The 21,734-nt window shown below is 41.8% G+C and overlaps 1 long non-coding RNA gene across 1 annotated transcript in view; it reads right to left on the reverse strand.

Annotated features, from left to right (window-relative positions):
- Positions 1 to 15,705: 15,705 nt before the first annotated feature.
- LOC131995648 (uncharacterized) overlaps positions 15,706 to 21,734 on the reverse strand; it is a 120,169-nt gene continuing 114,140 nt past the window's right edge. The window contains exons 2-3 of the long non-coding RNA XR_009397519.1: positions 15,856 to 15,941; positions 15,706 to 15,781 (exon numbers count right to left, since the gene is read on the reverse strand). This is a non-coding gene — a long non-coding RNA (uncharacterized LOC131995648). The remainder of the gene's footprint in view (positions 15,782 to 15,855; positions 15,942 to 21,734) is intronic.

Genomic DNA, 21,734 nt, shown 5'->3' on the forward strand with positions numbered 1-21,734 from the left:
AAATTTCGAGCAAATATGTTCAAACTGCTATATCTTAATCTGAACCGATTTCTGTGAAATTCACTACTGATGACGAGAGTCATAAGGAAATCCTTCCTGCTAAATTTCGAGAGAATTGGTTAACAAATGAGAATTTTATTGCAATATTTCTCAAAATTGGACGTAATTATATATGGGAGCTATACCTAAATATGAACGGATTTCGAGCAAACTTCTCAGATATTGTGGTAGTCGACGAAGAAAGCATTGTGCAAAGTTTTGGCAAGATTGGTCAATAAATGTGCTTGCAGTGGCTCTAGAAATGAAAATCGGGCGATATACATATATGGCAAATATATCTAAATCTGAACCGATTTCTGTGAAATTCACCCGTAATGTCGAGAGTTATAAGAAAATTATTCCTGCCAAATTTCGAGAGAATCGGTTAACAATTGAGCACTTTATTGCAATATTTTTCAAAATCGGACGAACATATATATAGGAGCTATATCTAAATCTGAACCGATTTCGAGCAAACTTCTCAGGTATTATGGTAGTCGTCGAAGAAAGCATTGTGCAAAGTTTTGGCAAGATTGGTCAATAAATGCGCTTGCAGTGGCTCTAGAAGTGAAAATCGGGCGATATATATATACCATATATGTATATATATATACATATATGGCAGCTGTATATAAATCTGAACCGATTTCTGTGAAATTCACCAGTGATGACGAGAGTTATAAGGAAATCCTTCCTGCCAAATTTTGCAATATTTTTCAAAATCGGACGAACATGTATATGGGAGCTATATCTAAATCTGAACCGATTTTCAACAAACTTCTCAGGTATTGTGGTAGTCATCGAAGAAAGCGTTGTGCAAAATTTTGGCAAGATTGGTCAATAAATGCGCTTGCAGTGGCTCTAGAAGTGAAAATCGGGCGATATATATATACCATATATGTATATATATATACATATATGGCAGCTGTATATAAATCTGAACGGATTTCTGTGAAATTCACCAATGATGACGAGAGTTATAAGGAGATCCTTCCTGCCAAATTTTGCAATATTTTTCAAAATCGGACGAACATATATATGGGAGCTATATCTAAATCTGAACCGATTTTCAACAAACTTCTCAGGTATTGTGGTAGTCATCGAGGAAAGCGTTGTGCAAAATTTTGGCAAGATTGGTCAATAAATGCGCTTGCAGTGACTCTTGAAATGAAAATCGGCCAAAATACATATATGGCAGCTATATATAAATCTGAACCGATTTCTGTGAAATTCACCCGTAATGTCGAGAGTTATAAAAAAATCCTTCCTGCCAAAATTTCGAGAGAATCGGTTAACAATTGAGCACTTTATTGCAATATTTTTCAAAATCGGACGAACATATATATTGGAGCTATATCTAAATCTGAACCGATTTCGAGCAAAATTCTCAAATATTGTGGTAGTCATTGAAGAAAGCGTAGTGCAAAATTTTGAGAAGATAAGTCACTTAATGCACTTGCTGTGACTCTAGAAGTGAAAATCGGGCGATATACATATATGACAGCTATATCTAATTCTGAACCGATTTCCATTAAATTCACCACCAAATGTCAAGAGTCAAGAGAAAATCCTTCCTGCCAAATTTTGAGAGAATCGGTTTACAAATAACCATTTTATTGCACTATTTCTGCAAATCTATATATGAGAGCTATATCCAAATCTGAACCGATTTTTTTGCAATTTCAATAGATTTCGTATCCAGGCCAAAGAACATATCTGTACCAAATTTGAAGACGTTTGGATGAAAACTGCGACCTGTAGTTTAAACACAAATCAACATGGGCAGACGGACAGACAGACAGTAGGACATAGCTGAATCGAATCAGAAAGTGATTCTGAGTCGATCCGTATTCTTATCAATGGGCCTATCTCCCTTGCTTATTGATGTTACCAACAAATACACTAAGCTATAATACCCTGCACTACAGTAGTGGCATAAAGTATAAAAGAACAAGTAAAAACGTAATAAGTTCGACTGGGTTGAATCTTATATACCCTCCACCATGGATCGCATTTGTCAAGTTCTTTCACCAGGTATCTCTTTATAGGCAAACCAAAGAAAATGGATAGGAATTGCAATGCCATTGTTGCTAGGTCAGGTTATAAACCTATTCGGGCTATACTTGTCTTCGATATTAAAGGCAATAGTAAATCCCATAGTGCAAAATTTCAACTAAATCGGATAAGAATTGCGACCTAGAGGGACTTAAGAAGTAAAATGGGGAGATCGGTTTGCATGGAAGCAAGGACGTATATTGAAAGTCGTAGGAGAATTCGTTGCGCAAAATTTCTGCTAAATCAGATAAGAAGTGTGACTTCTAGGGGCTCAAGAAGTGTGCAATAGGGAGATGGGTGTATATGGGAGCTATATCTGATTATTAGATTAGAATCAGATGACCGATTAAAGCCATACTTGCTACGTATATTGAAGGTTTCAGAATTCACTGTGCATTTTAATGTGCAAATTGCGCCTTTTAGAGGCTCAAGAAGTCAAGACTACAGATCGGTTTATATGACAGCTGTATCAGGATATAGACCGATTTCAACCATACTTCGCACAGTTGTTGGAAGTCATAACGAAACACGTCTTGCAAAATCTGCTGGGAATTGCGCCCTTTAGAGAGTCAAGAAGTCTAATCGGGAGATCGATTTTAGGCTATGCACCGATTTGAACCATACTTAACACAGATGTTGGAAATCGTGCAAAATTTCAGCCAAATCGGATAAAAAATTCCGCTCTCTAGTGGCTCAAGAAGTAAAGATCCAAGATCGGTTTATATGGGAATTTTATTAAAACATGGACCGACGTGGCCATGTTTTAATAAAACTGTTTTATTAAAAAAACTTCAAAATTGGTTATCAAATTTGTTTTCTAATCTCAAATACCATTCATTTGATCCACATATTGCCAAGGAGCTCTACGCCAAATACATGGTCCCACATTTGGATATTAGATTCGTATTCTACTCCCAAAGACCTTTGATTCAGCTCCATATTGCGATGGTCAGAAAATAATTGCTGTTTGTGGGGTATTTTGGGGTGTTTCGGGGGAAAAAATGGGTCCCGAAAGTGGGTATCAATTTCGTGCTCTATTTCCCAATACCTTTCATTTGAACCCCACATTGACATGGTCGGTAAATATGTCCGATTTAGGGGAGTTATAGGGAGTGGGGTGGTCCTCCAAACACTTAGTCCTGAAAATATATCAGCATCGTGCTCTTTTCTGATATATCATTTATTTGAACCCCATATTGCCATTGGCCCCAAAATTCTTTATTTTGTCATGTAATCTCAAATACCTTTCTTAAACTCCTTATTGGAAAAGTCAGCAAATATGTCCGGTTTGTCGCGGTCTACTACCAAATACCTTTTATTTGAGCCCCATATTCCCATAGTCTTCAAAAATGTCCGGTTTGGGAGTTTTTTTTTTGGGAGATGGGCGGCCACTAAGTAACTTGACCCTGCAAATATATATCAGATTTGTGTTTCAATCTAAAATATCTCTTCCTCCCCATATTGTAATGGTCAGGAAATACGCTGTTTTTGGGTAATGTTATGGGGGTGGGATGGCGCCATGAACTTTTCCCCGAACATTTAAATAAGATTCGTGCTTTACTCCCAAAGACTTTTCATTTGAGCCCCATATTGCTATGGTCGTATATTTGTCCTCTTTGGCGGTTGTTTTTGTAGACGGGCGACCCCGTCTCCGGTCTATAAGGTCTTTATGGCAGCTATATCCAAATGAGGTCCGATCTGCAAGATATTTAACAAACACGTGTAGAGATCCATCAAAACGCACTGTTTCGAATTTCATCCAAATCGGATGAAAAATGCTTTTTTTATGGGCTCAATACTCTATATTGGCAGATCGGTCTATATGGCAGCTATATCCAAACATGTTCCGATCTGGACAATATTCAACAAAAAGGTTTAGAGGGGAAGCAGAACTTGCTATGCCTAATTTCATCGAAATACGATGAAAAATGCTCCTTTTATAGGTTCATTACACTATGGGCTCAATACTCTATATCGGCAGATTGGTCTATATGGCAGCTATATCCAAATACGGTCCGATCTGGACGATATTCAACAAAAAGGTTTTGAGGGGTAGCAGAACTGGCTATGCCAAATTTCATCGAAATACGATGAAAAATGCTCCTTTTATAGGCTCATTACAGTATATCGGGAGATCGGTATATATGGCAGCTATATCCAAATATGATCTGATCTGGACCAGATTTGCCAGGAATGGGTAGGGGTCTCCCAGAAAAATACTGTACCAAATTTCATCGAATTCGGGTGTATAAATGGATCTTTTTTTGCCTCATAACCCAATATCGGGAGAACGGGAGGTCGGTATGTAAGGGAGCTATATCCAAATATAGTCTGATCTGTTAGTCCACACTACACAGAAATGGGTAGGGGTCTATCAGAACTCACTGTGTCAAATTTAATCGAAATCGGATGAAAAATGTCCAATTTATTGCCTCAAGACTTTAAGTCTGGAGATCGGTCTATATAGCGGCTATATATAACTAAAATCCGATTTTATGAAATCAGAAGATCAGGTTTATGTACAAAGAATACGAAATCATCAAAAATTGTTTGGTCTGCTGGTCCGCTGGCCAATCAATTACAAACGGGTGTGAGTTCCTGGAATGTCTTGTATTTCTGACGTAAGGATGTTACATCAGGAATAAGAAGGCGAATATCAGATGAACACACACCGTGAAAGTACCGATAGAACAGCGCCAAACAACCCATATTGCAAAGATGTTCAAGGGAGCCAATAGAGTTGGATACCCTACTGTCCCCAATCAACGCCATCGCCCTCCTCTGTACACAGTCCAGTAGCTCCAGGGATGATTTTGAAGCTCCAGCCCCCATATATGTGTGTTGTACTCCATTTTCGGCCTTATGAAAGTGGTACAGATGTTAAGAAGATTAGAAGGAGTGAAGTAATTCTTACACCGTTTAAGGAAGCCTAAGCACTTGAATGCTTCTTTCGACACTTCAAATACATGTTTAGCCCAACGGGTTTGTATTTTTATGCCCAGAACATCAAGAGCTTCTGATTGCTCAACTTCTATACCGTTGATGGAGGCCACCGTAGCGCATGACGCTGAACGCCTGGGTTCGAATCCCGGCGAGACCCTCAGAAAAAAATTTTCAGCGGTGGTTTTCCCCTCCTAATGCTGGCAACATTTATGAGGTACTATGCCATGTTAAACTTCTCTCCAAAAGAGGTGTCGCACTGCGGCACGACGTACGGACTCGGCTATGGGAGGAGGCCCCTTGTCATTGAGCTTAAACTTGAATCCGACTGCACTTATTGATATGTAAGAAGTTTGTCCCTGTTCCTTAGTGGAATGTTCATGAGCAAAATTTGCATATGCTATACTGTTGATAGACAAAGATGATCATAACGGGTCAGCGAATCGTTTGTGTGACAATAAACTGCACTGAGTCTTCCGTGCATTAAAAGCTACTCGATTCATTCTACCCAACTCAGAAATGGCCAGCAAATCCTGGCAGAGTGTATCGTCCATAAACCGCCTCCTGTCCTCAATCTGTCTAGGACTTGGACTATGGTCGAATTAGTACAAATGACAGAGATTACTGTCATCCGCAAATAAGTAGATAGGATTCAATGTCTGACTCAACAGATCGTTGATGAAAATAAGAAAAAGAGAAGGAGAAAGGACAGAGCCTTGGGATGTACATGCGGAAAATTTATGCTCATTGGATGAAAACCCATCTGTAACGACTCGTATGGTCTAATCTATGAGAAAGCTCGAAATAAATCGAACTAAACCATTACCGACACCAAATGCGACAAGCTTTGATAGCAGTGCACTGTGCCAGATCCTATCAAATGCCTTGAAGATATCCGGAGCCACAATCTTACTCTGACCAAACTGGGGGAATGAGAGACTCCAACGTTCCGACAGAAATGTCATGAGGTCGCCCGTAGAGCGATTTCTGCGGAACTGTTGGTGGCTAAGAAAGCCATTAGACCCTAAATACCTTACAAATGGTGATTAACCATGCTCCCATGACCTAGGAGAGAGCGGAGCATATCGCAATTGGCCTGTAATTCGCAGGGTTGTTCGCCTTACCTTTCTTGGGTATTCGTTGAACGTTCGCAACTTTCCAACGCGCCGGGAAGACTCCAGCACGGTAGGCAAGGTTGCGTAATGACTTCTTTGCTGGAGCTTCCTCATCCATTCTGACAATATGACCTAGCCAACGCAGTCATTGTATTTCGATGCATGTAACTATGCTATCGTCGTCATACAGCTCATATAGCTCGTGGTTCATACGTCACCTATATTCTCCATTAACGCAAACTGGTCCATATATTTTACGAATAATCTTTCTCTCAAATACTTCAAGCACTGCCTCATCTGCTTTCACAAGTATCCATACTTCAGAACCATATAACAGCACGGGTAGTATCAGTGTCTTGTATAGTCTGATATTCGTCTGTCGAGAGGTGGCCTTGTCTCTAAACTGTCTACTTAGTAGCATCTGTTTGCCAGTATTATTCTTCGCTTTATCTCAAAACTGTTGTTATTCGTTTCGAATACGGCGGTGCCGAGGTAGATAATGCTACTGACTGTCCCAAAGTTGTGGTTCCCAACTTTCTCCATTTTCTTTATCTGCTCGGTTGTGTAAGGCTTTTTGGGAGTTGAAACCATCCACTTCGTCTTATCTCCATTTACTGCCAGACCCATTTTCCCTGACTCTCTTTCGATTTTTTCAAAGGCTGCAGTCATCATTTCCGGTGAACGACCTATGATATCGATGTCGTCGGCATATGCGAGTGATTAGTGTGCCATATCTATTCACATCTGCAACTGGTATAATCTTCTCCAACAGGATATTAAAGAGATCACACGATAGTCTCCTTGTCTGAAACCTCGTTTGGTATTAAATGGTTCGGAGAGATTCTTTCCTATTCTTACTGAGGAACGCGTATCAGCAAGTGTCATCCTGCAGAGTCTTATTAATTTTGCAGGAATACCAAGCTCAGACATGGCTTGAAATACCTTTGAACCTTTGAAGGCGGCTTTATAGTCAACAAAGAGATGGTAGGTGTTGATTTGTTCTTCTCGGGTCTTTTCCGGGATTTGGCGCAGTGTGAATATCTGGTCTAGGGTGGATTTACCAGGTCTAAAGCCGCATTGATAGGGCCCAATTACCCCATTGACTTTAGGTTTTAATCTTTCACACAGTACGTTCGAGAGTATCTTGAATGCTATGGGGAGAAGATGTATTCCTCTGTAGTTGGCAAATTCCGTCTTGTTTCCTTTCTTGTGTACGGGACATAATATGCTGAGGTTGCAATCATTGGGTATGCGTTCTTCTAGCCAGATTGCGCAGATAAGCTAATGCATACGCCTTATCAGCGTGTCGGCTCTGGTCTTGAGTAGTTCAGCGGGTAGCCCGTCGGCTGCTGCTGCCTTGTTGTTCTCTAGTCGGGTCACTGTTACTTGGACCTCATTCTAAGTAGGAGGTAAACATTCGACACCATCATCCGGGATTGGTTCTGCGGTATCCTCTTCGCCCCCCAACATCGGACACTAGCAGTTGGGTAAAATGTTCTTTTCATATTCTCAGCATGTTATCTGTGTCAGTTATCAGATTTCCTTCTTTGTCTCTGCAGGAGGATGTGCCTAAACCCAAGTCATTAGTTTGATGTTTATTTCTTTGGTAGAATTTCCGGACTTCATTCTGTCTCCAGTACATCTCAATTCGCTCACACTCACGTCTTTCCATTTCCTTTTTATTTCTGCGGAATAGACGTTTCTCCTCTCTCCATTTCTTCCGATACCTCTCCTTCTTATAGCGCGTTGCTACTGATTCCAGGTTTATTCTATATGCCGCATTCTTGGCTTCAGTAGCATCTCGACACTCTTGTTTGCCCCAGGGATTCTTGGAGGAGGCTTTCGGTACCCAAGTACGGATTTCGCGGAATTTTCCATGGAGTGGGTAATAGTTTTCCACTGCGCCATTATATCATCGGAATAAGGAGTGCTTTCATCAAGCAGTTGGGTCAGTCGATTGGAGTATGCCAATGTCCAGCTTTCGTGCAGTGTCAGATCGTACATTCCAAACGGGTGCGAAACTTTGTTGAAACAAAATATTGATCCGAATCTATATTCGCTCCACGGATCGACCGTACATCTAACACGCTGGATGAATGCCTTCCATCTATCACAAGGTGATCAATTTGGTTCCTCGTGTTTTGATCGGGTGATATTGGGTTGCCCAAAAAGTAATTGCGGATTTTTTAAAAGAAAGTAAATGCATTTTTAATACAACTTAGAATGAACTTTAATCAAATATACTTTTTTTACACTTTTTTTCAAAAGCAAGCTAAAAGTAACAGCTGATAACTGACAGAAGAAAGAATGCAATTACAGAGTCACAAGCTGTGAAAAAATTTGTCAACGCCGACTATATGAAAAATCCGCAATTACTTTTTGGGCAACCCAAAGTGCCGGTGGCCGCCCAAGCCCCAAAACACAATACCAGCTCCAAACACAATAATTCTTACGATAACATAGAAGCAAATTTTGGCCATTTCACCCCCAAACCCTACAAATGGATATATAAACCAAATATTGGAAGAATTTTTGGGGGATGGGCAAATGGGCTCCCAGATATCTTGGGCCGAAATTTTACAGAGTGCTTTCATTTGGTACTCATAATGACCCAAACGGTAAACATATCCTGTCGGGGGGTTTTTTTTGGGTGGTAAGGTGACCCCTAGATACCTAGGTCTTCTCTCTTATATCCGATGCGTACTATACTTCCAGTCACCATTTATTCGATACCCATAGATGTTCTGTCATGACCTCCAACATCCTTACGTAGTACAGTCCAAATCGGTTCATAGTTGGATATAAGAATTATATAAACACGAATTTGGTCGAAATATTCGATTTCCTCATAATTTATTGATGTAAAAGGGCTATTAAAACCATTCTTAGCCCCAAAATATTCCAATTGAAGACCAAGAAAAAAAAGGTGTAAGGTGGTAAAATTTTTTCAAATGCTTATGGATGCACTATTCCCCTTAATATGCCCTGAATTACCCAGACATTTTTAGAGTGTAGTTAGTCAGTCAGTCAAACGGCAGAGGTACAGCAACAGAACTGCCAAAATCAACCATCACCATGAAAGAGGCAACAGACATAAGCCAAAAAACGAAAAAAAAAAACAAGAACAACAAATTATAGCAGCTTTTGGGGCAAAAATTGTATGCGCACGCGCGCATTCGTTGCGATGCAAACGATACGTTTGTGAATGTTGTTTGTTGCTTTGCTGGATACCACTCGAAGATTTCGTTGTTGTTGTTGTTGCTGCTATTGAATCCATGGCATAAAAGAAGAATTTTTATGTCGTCATCGTGATAGTTTTCGTTGTTGGTGTTTTAGTTGGTTGGTTGCTTCTTTCTTTTGGATTTTGCAAATATTATCTGAAAGTTATTTGAGCCCAAGAAGAAGAAGAAGAAGAATAAGAGGAAAAAAAACAACCACAATAACAGCAACATCATCATCATCATCGATGTATCGTCAAGAGTAATTATTGTGAACAAGCCAGAGGCGTGGTTGGGCAGTGGTTGCTGATTTCAAAAAGTCATAGCCAACATTTCACCGAAAATTCCAGCCAATTTGCATACGAATGTGACCCTCTAGGTGGATAAAAATCTAAATTGGGTCATAGAGGTATATGGAAGCTATATGAGGTAAAGGGAGGATGGAGGGAGTAAACGAATCCTCTAGTATTCGGAGAATGTTGTCTAAGGATCCGAAGATTCTCGGGAGAGTCCTGAGATAAAACGTAACTTGGACGGAGTCTAGTTCCGAAATTCTCGAAGTTCTGGCCACAATGCACTTTTCGGGGTGCTCGGATGTGACCAAATCATATAAGAATGTGACCCTCTGGGTGATAAGAAAACAAATTTGGGTGATAGATTTATATGGAAACTATATGAGGTAAAGGGAGGATGGAGGGGGTGAATAAGTCCTCAAGGTTACGGAGAGTGTTGTCTAAGGGCCCGAAGACCTTCGAGAGAGTCCTGAGATTTGACGGGACTTGGACGAGCTTCTGGCCACAAAACACTTTTCGGGGTGCTCTGGTGTGGCCAGTGGATTTCCGACGTTACGGATTTCCCTCGGATACAAAACAGACTGAGGCGCTGTCGATTGATGAGGGGTTGATAACGGAGGGGAGAATAGTCTGGGCGACTTAATCGTTTGAGCCCCATAAGTCAATTGAATCGGTGGGAATATAGCCTGTCATGCTGCAAAGGGCGGGTCCGTATGCCATGAGGCTTCTGGAGGTAATTTTAAGGACTTTTGTTTTGCTTGGCTTTGAGCCTATGGCCTGGGGGGAGGTTAGGAACCATTTCATTCTCAAAGCGGAGAAACCGGGTCACTCCCGGCTTAAGGACTTTAGGCCGATCTGTCTGTCGTCTTTCCTCTTGAAAACACTTGAGAGACTGTTGGATGCGTTCATCAGGGATCTTCTTGACCCATCGTTGGTAAGCGGTTACCAGCATGCTTTCACCAAGGTTCGGTCAGTTAGCAGTGCCCTCTACGACGTGGTGGGTTACATAGGGGGGAACTTGGGCACAGGGTACTTCACTTTGGCGGCGTTCTTGGATATAGAAGGGGCTTTTAATAATCTGGAGTTGTGGTTCATTCTCTGTTCTATGCTTGATATGGGAGTCCCCAATCATCTGGCGAACTGGATTGACATTATGCTCAAGGGTAAAATTATCAATGCATCACTTGGCTGAGGGTTCTGTGAGAAAGATTGTGACCAGGGGGTTTATCCCCCTCTTGTGGCTCTTGATTTCCCTCCACGAGGTGGTAGGTCACATAAAGGGGAACTTGGGCCCAGGCGACTTCACTTTGGCGGCGATCATGGGTATAGAAGGGGCTTTTAATAATTTAGAGTAGTGGTTCATTCTCTGTTCTATGGTTGATATGGGAGTGTCCCCTCTTCTGGTGAACACTGATTGGCTGAGGGTTCTGTGAGAAAGATTTTGACCATGGGGGTTTATCCCCCTGTTGTGGCTATTGGTTATCATTGAGATTCTCAGGTCCTTCGAGTAGGAAAAAGTAAAAGTGGTTGCCTGTGCTGATGACGTCGTTATTTTGAGTGGCGTTTCCTTTCTCTCTACTGTCTCGGATCTATTCTTCAGGTCGCGCTGACGAAGCTGTAGAGATGGGTGAGGGCCAATGGGCTTGACATAGGCCCCAGTCAAACAGAGCTGGTTTTGTTTACGACAGGGAGGAGATATGGCGAGTTCTGGGGATCGGTTTTTGAAGGAGTGGAGCTGCACTCTCTTCGGAGCCAGAATACCTGGGTGTGATTCTTGACCGGAAATTAAAATGTAGAAGGAACGTTGAGGAGAGATTTGAACGGGTGCTGAATGCGCTCTATTTTTGTCGCAACTCGGTGGGCAGAAGTTGGGGACTTAGGCTGACAACGGTTTACTGGATTTACACTGCTGATGTTCGGTCTATCCTCCCCTAGGAGGGATAGGTGTGGAACCGGATTCTCGATAAGGTGTGTGTTCGCGGAATGGTGTAGAAGGTGCAGGGTATTGCGTCGGTACTGACATCCGGGAGAAGGAACGTTGAGGAGAGAGTCAAACGGGGGCTGAATGAGCTCTATTTATGTCGCAAATCGGTGGGCAGGAGTTTGGGCCTTGTGACGACTACGGTTCACTGGATTTACACTACTGTGCCTTGTGTGAAACCGGATTCTCGATAAGGTGTGTGTTCGCGGAATGTTGGAGGAAGTGCAGGGTATGGCGGCGGTACTGACATTCGGAAAAAGGAACGTTGAGGAGGGTGTCAAATGGGGTCTAAATGTGCTCTACTTATGTCGCAATTCAGTGGGCAGGAGTTTGGGCCTTGTGACGACTACGGATCACTGGATTTACACTACTGTGCCTGGTGTGAAACCGGATTCTCGATAAGGTGTGTGTTCGCTGATACTTGGAGGAGGTGCAGGGTTATGCGGCGGTACTTACATCCTGGAGAAGGAAGGAGTATGTGCAGAGTATTGCGGCTGTACTGACATCCGGGAGAAGGAAGGTTGAGGAGAGAGTTAAATGGGACTGAAAGCGCTCTATTTATGTCGCTCCTCGGTGGGCAGGTGTTGGAGACTTAGGCCGACTACGGTTCACTGGATTTACACTACTGTGGTTCGATCTATCATCACCTATGAGTGCCTGGTGTGAAAACGGATTCTCGATAAGGTGTATGTTCGCGGAAAGTTGGAAGAGGTGCAGAGTATTTAGGCGGGACTGACATGCTGGGCCTGGAGATGTGCTACGAGAGCAGCGCTAAATGGGATACTTGATTTGAAACATTCCCACTTGTACGTAGAGTACGACGCGTTGAAGATTGCTCACAGACTGAGGGCGTCGGGGATACTGCGCTCTTCGGATTTGGGGAATTTGTTTGTTCTGCGGAATGCTGCTGGCGTGGGACGACTACGTGACATTTTCGACGTGACGGACTATGTGCCGGGCGGATCTTTCTTCGATGGAGCTTTGGTCTGAGGTCGTCCCGCCAGTTAATAGGACACTTTATCTACACGTATGAGTCCAAACTATATGGACCCATCGGTGATTAGGGAGTCACACAGACTTCTGAATGGGTGCAGTGTCTTTCAGGACCCATCCGTGAGGCCACATAGCCTTTTGGATGGATGCAGTGTCTTAAAGGGGGAGATTTTAGCGATGCTCAGGGCCTTGAATGTAATGCTGAGTAAGGATCTTGGATATTCAGGCGTCGCTGAAGTTCCTGGCTGCGGGTCGGGTGAGTTATAGTCTTGTCGTTAGCTACAAGAATCGTCTAATACGTTTTGTGCCAGGCGGATCTTTTTTCGATGGCAACCTGGAGTTTATCTTTCCGTGAAGAGATCTTTTGTCTGATGGCGTCCCGTCATTCTTGGGTCTCTTTGTCTACACGGATGAGTCTAAGCTGCATGGATCCATGCACGATTAGGGATTCCCCAAGACTTCTGAATGGGTGCTGTGTCTTTCAGGACCCATCCGTGGGGCCACATAGCCTTTTAGATGGATCCGTGATTAGGGAGTCCCCAAGACTTCTGAATGGGTGCAGTGTCTTTCAGGACCCATCCGTGAGGCCACATAGCCTTTTGGATGGATGCAATGTCTTTCAGGCAATGGTTTTCGCGATCTCAAGGTCTTGGATGTAATCCTGTGTTAGAATGAAGGCCCTGTCTTCGGGTCGGGTGAGGTCAACTCTAGTCGGGAGAAGCAAGGAGCGTCTCGGACGTTTGGGCGTTGCTGTCCGGGCGTTGGGCTGGGTTCCGGGCTATCAAAGGACGGCGGGTAAAGAAGCGGCTGACGAGCTGGTCAGGTTTGGGTCGCGGATGGACTCTGAGAGTGCGACGCCGATGGTGAACCATCACTTGAGTTGCCTGTTTGAGATGGTGGATTCTCACAATGACGAACTTGCTGACTCGGCGTGAGCTGGAGTTGAAGGCTGCAGAGCTGCTGAGGCTCTGTAATCGAGGTTCTCCGGAATGAGGACGTAGATTGTTCTCGTGCGTGTCCTTGGATTATTGGTGGGAGTCGCAACCGAATACTGCAATGTCAGGTCAGGTGACATGGCGATGGGTTTGGGGAGATGAGGATTTCTGCAGAGTCTGTGTGTATGAGAAATTGTGTTGGAGACGGTAGAGCATCTGCTGTGCCAGGGCCCCGCGAAGACGGGAGAAGGCTTAGGATTATGGGTAAACACCTTTTTTCTTTACTGAGCTTTCCACCGTCTCTCGAATCCTGAGTTAATCTGGAATTCTGCAAGGATCTGGGATGGCTGACGGGGCGGCCCTCCAGTCGAGACTTCATCGGTCTGTATGCAGTTTCCATTCATATTTTTCTAATGGCTTTGGTTTCCTTTTTCTCTCCCATTTCTTTTCTTTCTAGGACGAACACAATGGATCAGAGGTCTCCGAGTGAAACGTTTGGCAACTGCGTTTGCCAGTCGTCTGTCATTTAACCTAACTTAAAAGAGTATTTAGAGCATATTTGGCATAGGTTTGGGTAGTCATAGCAGAACGTCATTAGAAAAATTCTGACGAATTTTATTAGAATTGTAATATGCAGGGGCTCAATAAGTTAAATCGAAAGATACGCTAAATATGGGGACCCTTCACCATCGGTTATGATTCTATGTATTGTATATAAAGGCCATATGGCGTTATGGCAAGGCCATATGGGGATTTGGAATATACTTTGCATTGGTAGTCACAACAGAACATCATGTGAAATAATTTGACAATTTTGATTGGAGTTTTAACATTCAGGGTCTCAAGGAGTAAAATCGGAAAATCAGTTTAAGGTTATATACAAATGGTCTTAAGAAGTTTGGCCTGAGAACTCTAAATTGTTTTGGAGTTTTCCCTACCCACCTAAAACCACTACACTTACTCGGAATTTCCCCGAAAAAAAATTAAATGGGGAAGTCTGTGCTACTTACAGAATCCTTAATTGTCTTCCATACCACGCCAAAAGTTGGTTCATATCTGGATACAATATCAGACATGAACCACCTTAGGGGTGTGGGTTTAGGGATTTTGTAAGTAGCATGGATTTCCTAACTTTGATTTTTTTCTTTTTCGAGGCTTCTTTTTAGTAATTCGAGCGCACAACAAGCCGATTACTTGCTAGATGTATGTCTATAGTGGAATGGGACGGATCCCTCTTTTTAACCTAACCTACTTGGAATTTTCATCTCCAGATTGGCTGTTGTACAGTTTTATCGAACATTACCTACTCGTTACTCTTCATTGTTGTAGTCGCACCTTTCCTAATAGTATATCGCCCTTCCTGTAAGGCGTTTTGTCAGCCTTGTCGGCTCCTGGACCTTCTCTGCTCATAATTTTGAAATTACATGTGAAGTTTTGTAAATCATGTTCCTTATATCGTTTCCAGGGGTCCTCAACGGCATATTTCTTTCTGTGAATTTTCTTCTTATTTAAGTATCCCCTTTGTACTTAAGCCTCTGCTTTGGCATTTCTGAAGAGAATGATGCTCCGTCTTGAGCCTTATCCCTCAAGACGGCAAAAGAGAAGGATACAGAAAATAAAAACAACAAAAAAATGCACAACATCAACAAAATGCCCGTTTGGCCATTTTTTGTGTTTCTTTTTCTTTTTTGCGAATTGTGTATTTCTTAGGAATTTATTTAGAACAGAATTTCAAGCGCTTTAGATACTTTCGGATACGAGTCTGTCCTTGTCAAGGCATGGATGCATGGAGTTTGGAAATTGCCCACAACACAACACCACAACGGAAAGAGTAGTTTTTCGCCAAGTCGGTTGTGACGGCAGAGGGCAAGAGGATAGTAGGCCGTCATTGTTGTTGCCTTGGAATAAATGCGGAGCATGGTGTTCAATGTTGACTGTCGTCAGTGAGGCAAGCAAGCAAGCGGTGAATGTGCGCGTGCGCAGATCTCTTGCTGCATATCATGTTTGGCCCTCTTAGGCATTTTTTTCGTAGCCGCACTCATGCCCGTCTTCGTCTACGTCTTTGTCGCCATTGCCATTGTTGTTTAAGGTAAATTACTAAATAAGGAATTTTTGCCATAACCAATATGCCAACAATGTAGTCCAAAGCAAAGAGAGAGAGAGAGAGGGAGAGAGAGAGAGTATGAAACCAGACAAAGTTCCTTGGCATCATCTAAGCCAAACCATGAGGGAAATAAAATGAAAACGATTAAATAAAATCACACACACACACACACACATACTCACACTGCTAGGGATGATATGGCGGAGGACCATGAATATTACATTGATGCCATGGATGGATCATAATGACGATGGGGACTCAAGGAAAACTGCAAATAAAGTTGACCAAAGTGATGCTCTTCAGTGGGGGGGGGGAATATTTAGGCATTGATTGGAAAAGGGAGGTTAGAGGGTGGGTAAGAAAATCTGACAAAAGGAATATTTGCTATATAAAGAAAGTCTTAAAGAACACTTTCAAAAGGAGAGAGAAAGAGAGCGAGAGAGAGAGAGAGATTCTATAAAAATGTGCATTGTGTGTCTGTCTGTTGTGTTCTACTGAAGGAGTTGGTATTGTGATTGTGTGTGTATTGGTGCCGTTGGAGGTTTTATTGCATTTTCACGTTTTTGGGGTTTTCGTCACTAATCGGTATCAAAACGGCGACAACAAAACAAATATGCAAAGGCCAATGCTATGCTCACGAAAAGATGCCAAAAGTGGAGTGTCTGCCCAAAGACCGTTTGTTAACTGGCATAACGCTGATGTCTTTCAGTTTGCCAACGCACACACACACACGTGTGTTGAACTGCACAGTGGGATGGAGTTTTGTAACAATTGCATGTTTATGGGATTTATAACAAAAAGGGGAGCCTTAATTCAACATGTTATTGATATGACATGGAGGCCACAGTAGCGCAGAGGGTAGCATGTTCGCCTATGACGCTGAAGTTTTAATGCCCTTTCCCTGGAGGAATTGTAGTTTCCTTGGAAAAAGAGTAGTTTTATTACCCTTTCCCTTGCATAAGGGTTGATTTATTACCCTTTCCTTGGATGAGGGGTTGATTTATTACCTTTTCACTGAAAGAAGAGTTGATTTATTACCCTTTCCCTGGAGAAAAGTTTGATTTATTTTTCTTTACCAGGACGAAGGTTTGATTTATTGTCCTCTGGACCATATAGAGCACAGTTGTAGATAGGTCTAATAAAACTCCGCGTTCCAAATTTTAGGCAAATCGCATAATAAATACTCATTTTATAAGCTTAGCATGTTGAATTTGGCAGCTATACCAACTCTATAACAACCCTCTTAAGCTTATAAAACGAGTATATTTTTAAACGTTTTGCCTTAGCTCTTTCTCCAGAACCCAAAATCATGCAAATCAAAAAGGTTGGAAAAGTGGAAAGTGGTAAACTTTATCAACCTTTACGAACAATGCCTGAAAGCCTATGTTCTCCTCTACAAATTTCTGAAACATTTTTTACCGCTCAGATCAACGGATAAAAATTGTGGACTTACTTGCAATGTTTTCGCTGTTTGGCCCACTTTGCGATGGGAGAATAGATAGAGAATAAGAGCAGGTCACACCATAGCGGTATAAAATTTGGCCTAACATTTCCCACAGTGCTTGGTGATTTTTCATGATTCCTTAACGCTGGTATTGGTGTGTGCAGCATTCAGACAATTCCACAAGGAACCAAGTCTGCACACACACACACACACACAGCCCCTTGCATTGGAAGTCTCCACTGGTTGGTATGCAGCCAACAATATTTGGCATAACATCGCCACTTGCATACATTCATGGCATATGAACCACCTTAAGCACCACGCTCTACAACAGCTCCAGCTGTAATGCAAAGTTGGCTGGCGACACAGCTTGCAACTCCAATGGCACTGCGATGACGATGGCTAAAAGCTCTCGCTGCAGTTTGTGAATTGAGGAGAAAAAAAAAAGATGCATTGAAGTGGTTTTGGGCAAGATTGCATGGTGTCGGTTGGGTCGATTGGCCAGTGGTGGCTTGGCGACGGGTCTTAACCAAAGCCTGCTATTTTCCTTCCACAGATCGTCATATTGGTTGCTGTTGGTATGTTTGTTGTTGTTGTTGTTGTTGGAATTGTTTGCTTGGTATGGAGTGAAAGTAGGGTACGCAGATTAGTGCACTAAATGCACAACACCACCACTGTCGGCGATGGCGAGCGGAGTGAATAGCGACAGCAGCTGCTGCCTTCAATTTTCCTTCTTCCAACTAACTATGTAGTCAACGGCACAGTAGAAGAAAATTCATATGTTGATCCCAAGAGAAGTATCCCCTGTTTCTTAGTGGGATGTTCATCGGACATTTAGTATTTTAGCCTCAAAAGGTAATTTTTTTAAAATCTAAACAAAAATTTATTGAAATATTGTCTTGAAAGACAAATTTTTTTCTTTTGGAATCATGGGCTTTAGAAAAATTTTATTGAAATTTTGCCTTTGGGAAAAATTGTTCAGTTACGTCTTTATAGAAATTTTTTTTGAAATTTTTTTTTTTGGCAGGTAAATATATCTGCCAGAGATCCATCAAAACCCTGGAGATCATTTATGTTTGCTAAACATTCCGCTATGCGCTTCGTCTTTACTGTCCCCGAACTTTGTTGCAGTCGTAATAGTCCGCCATACTCTAAACATAAATCCTGCGTTTTAATGGAGGTACACAACATTGCTAAGAAGTCATTTGCGGCTAACGTAATGGCACATACCTCTGTCTGGCACAGGCCTTTGCCTGAGATAGTTTTCTGCATGGCACAGACGTCTGCCGGACACAGATCTCTGCCTAGCATAGACTTCTGCCTCGCACAGACGTCTGCCTGACACAGACCTCTGTCTGGTTGTTATAGTAACCAAATTTCCCTGTGGAGGTAGCGATCCTCGTCAATCTAACCTCGTTCTGGTCCATAGGACCTTGTAAGTAAGCTCGTTCTGATCCATAGGACCGATCACCACGGAAACATTGTGGCCATTGGTTATTTAAAGGCGGTGCCGCCGGTCTTCCACTTAGACTATCCGCTCGATACCGCTGAATGTCCATGACTACAGTTGCAGCTACTTCGTATGGAACATTCTAATATCTGCAAGCTGCGTACGCGCGGTAGCTCCCAGCTAATCCTCCCGTGATAGCGATAAACATCGCCCAACTCTGATCTCAAAACTTCCAGGTTTTGTGGTGCTCAAAGTTATCTGGTGCCTGGACCTTTGCCTGAATAATTAACCCGGCATTCTTGGAGCATACCGATATCGGGTGTTTCGAACTTGACCCCAAATCTGTTACTAACTCCATTAGGGGAAAGCTTGGACTCATCTTCCCCAAACACAGGATCTGAGTGCCAATTTTTTCCTACTTAATACGAAATTTTCCACGAACATTCCATTAGGGAACAGGGGATACTTCTCTCATATCAATGAGTGCAGTCCGATTAATGTTTAAACTTTTAAGGAAATTTTTTTTGAAATTTTATCTGTAGAAAAATTTGTATTACAAAACTATTTATAATAATTTTCATCGAAATTTTACATTTAGCCGCCCAAATTTTGTCCCAAAAAAATTTTATCGAAATTTCTTCCTTTGAGAAAATTTCATCGAAACTTTATCTATGGTGAATTTACTATCGAAAGTTTGTCTTTAACGAAATTTGTATCGAAACTTTATATTTCTAGAAAATTTCTTCGAAATTATGTCTTTGGAGAAATTTTTATCGAAATTGAGTCTGCAGAAAATTTCATTATAACTGATATGCTATCAAAATGTTACCTTAAACATTATTTCATCAACCTTTATTCTCAATCAATTTTTTGAAAAATTTTTGCTTTAGCGAATTTTTTTTGTGCTATTTTAATTTTTTTACACTACACCATAGGATGGGGGTATACTAATATCGTCATTCTGTTTGCAACACCTCAAACCCCATAAAGTATATATATATTCTTGATCGTCATGTCATTTTAAGTCGATCTAGCCATGTCCGTCCGTCTATCTGTCGAAAGCACGCTAACTTTCGAAGGAGTTAAGCTAGCCGCTTGAAATTTTACACTAATACTTTTTATTAGTATAGGTCGGTTGGGATTGTAAAATGGGCCAAATCGGTCTATGTTTTGATATAGCTGCCCTATAAACCGATCTTAGGTCTTGACTTCTTAACCCTCTAGAGGGCGCAATTTTTGTCCGATTTAACTGAAATTTTGCACGTGGTGTTTTGTTATGACTTTCAACAACTATGCTGAGTATAGTTCAAATCGATTCATGTTTCGATATAGCTGCCATATAAACCGATCTTGGGTCTTGACTGCTTGAGCCTCTAGAGGGCGAAATGCTCTTCCGATTTAACTGAAATTTTCCACGTAGTGTTTTGTTATAACTGAAATTTTAATCAGTATAGAAGCAGATATAGCTGCTCTATAAACCGATCTGGGATCTTGACTTCTTGAGTCTCTAGAGGGCGCAATTATTATCCGATTTGGCTGAAATGTTCTACAACGGTTTCTCTCGTGACCTTCAGCATACGTATATACTATGGTCTGAATCGCTCAATAGCTTGATACATCTCCCATATAAACCTATCTCCCGATTTTTCTTCTTGACCCCCTACATATTACACAATGACTTCTGCAATGGTCCGAATCGGACTATAACTTGATGTAGCTCCAATAGCATAACAGTTCTTATATAATACTAGCTGACCCGGGCCCGCTCCGCTGCGCCTTTTTTACTTTATATGGAACAAAAGTTTCCTTGGAATATTTATTTTCGACAATTGAAGATCTTTTAGTGAAATTTCATGCTAACTTGACTACCAGTTTAACAATATAATTGCCTTTCTCAGAATCCCATATGATCTTCATTGGTCTACGAATTTAAGTTAGGATGTAAGGTGTACTCCATTCTTAAAATACTTCATTTCAGCCCGATATTCTCATGATGTCTAATTTAGTGGTGTTTTCGAGGGAGAGTTGGTCCCCCAGATACTTGGCCCTGAAAAAATATCAGCATCGTGCTCTTCTCTCAAATACCATTAACTTAAACCCCATATTGTCATTGGCTTAAGAGGAGTTTACAGGATAAGACGTCCCCCAAACACATGGCCCCAAAATAGGTTATCAAATTCGTTTTCTAATCTCAAATACCTTTCATTTGAGCAACATATTGGAATGGTCGAAACATTTTTTCTCTTTGGGGGTGTTTTGGGAAAGGGGTGATGCCCTAAATACATGGTCCTACATTTGGATATCAAATTCGTATTCTATTCCCAAATACCTATATTTGAGCCCCATATTGCGATGGTCACTAAAAAATTGCTGTTTGTGGGGTATTTTGGGAAAGGGGTAGACCCCCAGAAAATTGGTCCCGAAAATGGGTATCGATTCTTGCTCTACCCCCCAAAACCTTTCATTTAAGCTCCACATTGACATGGTCCGAAAATATGCCCGATTTAGGGGTGTTTTGGGGATTGGGGTGGTCCCCCAAACACTAGGCCCGGAAAATATATCAGCACTGTGCTCTATTCTCATATATATATATGATTTATTTGAACCCCATATTGTCATTGCTCTCAAAATTGGATATCAAATTCGTTTTCTAATCTCATTTAAATTCCTTATTGCAAAAGTTAGCAAATATGTCCGGTTTCGGGTATTGGCCCTAAAAATTATGAATATTTAGTTCAACTGTCTTGAAAGCCTAAATTGTCTTGGTGAGCAAATACGTCCTATTTAGGGGTTGTTATGGTGGTGGGATGTCCGCTAGACAGTTGGTCCCTAATGTTTATATCAGATACGTGGCCTACTCCCACATACCTTTAATTTGAGTCCCATATTTCCATAGTCGGCAAACATGACCGGCTTTGGGGGGTGTTTTGGGGTTTGGGCGACCACTCAGTGGGTTGAAAATAAATATCGGATTCGTGTTCCACTTTAAAAACCCTCTTGTTTGAGCCTTGCTATAGTCAGAAAATACTAACTATTTGGGTGGTGTTGTGAGAGTGGCGTGACCCCATAGACACTTTTCCCGAATATTGATATCAGATTCATGCTTTACTCCCTAAGATCTTTCATTTGAGCCCCATATTGCTATGGTCATAAATTTGTCCCCTTTG

Source organism: Stomoxys calcitrans, chromosome 3 (genome assembly GCF_963082655.1).
Source record: "Stomoxys calcitrans chromosome 3, idStoCalc2.1, whole genome shotgun sequence".
NCBI lineage: Eukaryota > Metazoa > Arthropoda > Insecta > Diptera > Muscidae > Stomoxys > Stomoxys calcitrans.